General features: G+C 37.0%; 1 protein-coding gene across 7 annotated transcripts in view; it reads left to right on the top strand.

Annotated features, from left to right (window-relative positions):
* The first annotated feature begins 104 nt into the window (after positions 1 to 104).
* The window catches only part of LOC146809297 (uncharacterized), a 245,255-nt gene continuing 241,022 nt past the window's right edge, over positions 105 to 4,337 (top strand). For 3 of the 7 annotated variants that reach the window (XR_014966390.1, XM_085616107.1, XM_085616105.1), the window contains exon 1: positions 107 to 249. The gene's annotated coding sequence lies outside the window, so the exon portion shown is untranslated. Of the gene's footprint in view, positions 250 to 4,337 lie in introns of all 7 variants that reach the window. The other 4 variants (XR_014966392.1, XM_085616108.1, XM_085616106.1 and 1 more) reach the window with 2 other exon arrangements.

Here is a 4,337-nt window from a genome sequence, read left to right as displayed (position 1 = left end):
CTCCACAGCCAATCGGAGCCTCAGAATTCTGTCTAGCGCACTGTGATTGGTAGAGGTGTTCCAATAAACCAATCCTGTGTCAGTTTACACATTAGCAGTACTTCATAGTCCCAGATGACGCCCAGAATATGTTCAGCTGTAGGATTGGATTCTAAGTGACCTGGAAGTTTAAAATGAAGACTAAATGACATTCCGTTAAAAATCAACAATGGACGACGAACATTAGACTGAGTTCACGGGAGGTTTTTTGTAAGTAGTGTATAAGTGGTTAAATTATGCCACAGGAAGATAGTGTCAATAGACCTGTCGTTAGATCTGGGTGTAACTTGCATGGTATGGTCTCTAGTGTTTGTGTGAATATCTTATATTTTGAATGTGCCTGCAGCAAATACCAGTGTGTTTTCATTTATGATAACTACCTGCAGGTGGCAAGATCTAATTCAACGAAGAATGAGCGCTATTATTGTGACCGCTTCATGGACAGCTTGTGAATTGTAAATGGATAAGAGCTTAAAAATGACCGATGTTAGCACTGACTAGACACGCTGTTTTTTTTTTTATTCTTGAAATGCTGTTTGTTTTTTTCTCGACTGTATTTGAATTTCTTTCGTAAGGCTGTTTAGGTCGGGTGGTTGGAGCCTTTGGGTATTTAATCTGTTCCGTGTTCCTCTCTTCACTCCCAGAAATACCTGCCTTCTTATATTGATCATCCTTATTTGATTTCATCAACAACTCTGTATTAACACCTACTGTCTGTCTCCTAAGGTTTAGTTCTGTTAGATTCAAAACCTTAATTTCATTTCTCAAGGAGGGAGCATGAACGGATTATTCATGATCTCTCCGTGTTATAGGAATCAAATAGCATTAGGCTATAGCAATACGTTTTAATGCTGTTTTCCGTGTCTCTGTACAGGATTGTCTAATATATACTACATCAGATTTTCGTAGCGATCTTTCAAGAGTGGCATATTTCCCTTATTGTTTATATTATACCAAAGAATGCAAATATTTTGTTGTTTCATTTATTAAATGTATGTTTGTGCATGGATAAGTTTTACTTAGACGCGCATATGCACGGATCCCTAATATATATTGCACCTGTATTGTAATGTTATTGTTTGTATTTTACTGTTAGTCCTTGCCTCTGCCGTGTTCTAGATCCTACGGGAGTTAGGACCAGCAGATTTAAGGAACCGGAGCTGGCAAGGCTGCGTCCTACCTTCACTCCGTAAGCTGGTATTTCAATCTTAATAAAGGATATATCAAATCAAAGGTTGCAGATTTGATCATTGCAATTTGGCAAGGAGGATGAAGTTTAAAATTATATTTTGCTCTGCCTGGTCTTTCCAACCCAAGAGGGCCTTTTCTTAGATATTATAAGCTTCCCACAAGACTCACTATTCTTGAATCTGAAAACTAAAGGTCTATACCCAATAATATCTTATTTTTTCTCCAGAAAACCCTTCTGGGTGAATATCTGTATGCAACCATTTCTCTCCTAACGACCTTACAAACTTTGTTCTCCATATATTTTCATTGACAATGGTATAGGGAGAACCAGAGTCTGCAAACATTTGCACCTCCAATCGTCATGAAACATTAGTGTTTTTTCCTTCCCTCCTATACTACTGTCAGTAACATTCAAAATTAACAACTCCTCGGACTCGAAATTATCTTCGTTTTCATCTAAATAGTAAGTCATTTTACCTTTCCTTGCTCATCACTGGAGCTACAATCACCCACACACTTAACCTAGCCACCCTTCTTTTTCTTACAAACTTTAGCAAAATGCCCCACAATGCCACATACTTTTGTTTGAGTGCAGGGCTAAATTTACTGGATGCAAGATGTGATCTGCTGTCACAATGATATCACTTTAAATTCACTTTCTTTTTCAGGAACTCTTGACTTATTACACCTTCTTTTTTAATTTAATAAAAAAGACTTGGCTCTAACTTTAGTAACTTCCTCCTCCGAAAACTCCTTACATTTACTTTTTAATGCTCTAGCACTGCGGCTGGACGGCGCCACCATTCTTACTATAGCTAAAATATCCTTTAGCTTAGCATCTCCATTTATCCATAGCCTTTCCTGTATAGCTGGATTTTTGGTATCTCTAATGAGTTGTTCCTGTAAATGATCAAATTTACAATCGCTCGCTAATTTTCTTAAAACTGAAACATACTCATTCACAATTTCATTAGCGTCTTGTTTCCTTCTAAAAAATCTTATCTGCCAATGCATATTTTGGGTGCAAAGTGGTTGTCAAAATCCTTTAAGTATTTCATCAGAAGCATGTACATCTCCACCTCCTTGCGTCTTAGACATTTTTTCATACACTTTCAAACCCCTGGGCCTCACAGAATGTAAAAATGTGGATTTGATCATTACATATTACTTCCTGTATTGCAATCCAGATGTTTTTCACCCGCTGTGTCCTCTTTCTGGCTTTCTTTCTGTTCTTCAGATGAACCATTTATGCGAGGCAAGACTTAAGAGTCCATTAAGAAGTAAATATCACCCATAGCAGACGTGTTTTATTGTATTTGGATCTTGGATGTTTTTAATCCTATGGGCTTTTTCAGAAAATGTTAGTATTCTACCGTAATATCAGACATTTTCTTATAACCACTTTTTTTTTCCCCCAGCAATCTGCTGTATACTATTGTTTTAGATTTATGAAGGGATCCTGGAATTACCTATATTTTATAATTTTATTATTATTTTAATAAACTGCTTTTGTATAGTATTTTGTTACAATTTGCTGTTGGGTGTTCAGAGCGTTCTCTGCAGATCTGCTTAGAATGGGGTCAACCACATGGAATAGCAGGGTGACATCATGTCCTCCATAGCAATATGCCCATAATATCTTCAGGTACTTCCTCATAAAGATCAGATGAATATAATGAAAAGATAAAAATTGTTAAGGGGCCACCTAGCTTCATGTGGCCCTCACTTGTTTGCTCAGAATTCAATTTTTCCAAATTCTTAATTTCGGTGTCCATGTGCTAGAATGCAAAGTACTCACAGTAGAAAATACTAATTACGATGCATATTATTCTTTAAATAATTTAGTTAGCAGTTACATCTAAATGTATAGGAAATGTCACCTAATTTGTATAAAATGTATGATTTTATCTTCAAATGCACACATTGCTTCCCCAGTAGTGATTAGATGTGTTACCTGAGTCATGCATCTCCACACATTAGAAGGGTGGTATCTTTCTAGTTAAAAGATTATAGCTGTGTATTAAATGGATTTCTGACCCAGATGTTTATCCTCCTTCCACATGTTATCCCCCAACACAGGTTTTACAATCCAAGATTAAAATGACTATCAGAACAGCAGCCACATACCAATAGCATGCTGACCCATTTGACTCCTCAAAGAACTCCATTGCTATTGAGAAAACAAATTTGAGAATCTGGTTTTAATATAGTGCAACGATAGAGGAACACAGACTCTGTATCGCCACATTAATCTGGGAGCACCTTGCATAAATTACTGAGATGTGTCCATGTTACTAATGCCCAAATCAGGCTCTCCAATGAGATAATTACTCCCATGTTTATAATATTTATATCTATCATAAGTAGTTTTTAGAAAGGCAAACTTTAAAGAAATGCAGGAGAGCAAGGGAAAAAATAATTTTTTACTAAACAACGTAAATCAATTCTCCTGGAATAGGAAATCCCCTTGGACCAACCTGTACACCCCACCGCACCCCAAGCAAATTTCTTCCAACTATCTCTTGAAATATTATCGAAAATCCAAGGGTTAATCTGCAGAGCCTAGATATTTGAGCCACGCACGCCAGGCACTGGCCCTTTTGCTACCTCATGAAATGTTTTGTCAGACAAACAGATAAAACTCAGGAGAACTAGGGAAGTTGTAAGATATGGAAGTGTTCTTTTCTGGTAGAATGTTTATACAGAAATCAAACACAGTACCAGAACTTGTATGCCTGAAGTCATGCTGCACTTTGCGTGTGTCTCCTTGAAGAGTTGTTACTTGAGGGGCAAACTCTGTGTTAAAACCAAGACCAATTTTATAATTTGTTTTGGTAATTGTTTAATGTGGCCATTGTGATGTTGATACTCTTAGAAAATCATTCGGTTTGCCAGGCCAGGAGAGTCGGCAGTAACCTGAGAATACATTGCATTGCCTTTGCAGATGCTATTTAGCAAGAGATAAAATATTGCTGACAAAGAAAGCATGATGATGATGAGGTATACGTGTGCATGCAATAACAACAAACAAAAACCAGGGTCAAAATAGAGGAGCCTAGACCTTATACATAAGCATCTTAAGAAATCAGGAAAAAACCAAAAAGTGA

Source organism: Triturus cristatus, chromosome 7 (assembly GCF_964204655.1).
Source record: "Triturus cristatus chromosome 7, aTriCri1.1, whole genome shotgun sequence".
Taxonomy (NCBI): Eukaryota; Metazoa; Chordata; class Amphibia; order Caudata; family Salamandridae; genus Triturus; species Triturus cristatus.
This window is presented reverse-complemented; position numbering and strand designations above follow the sequence as displayed.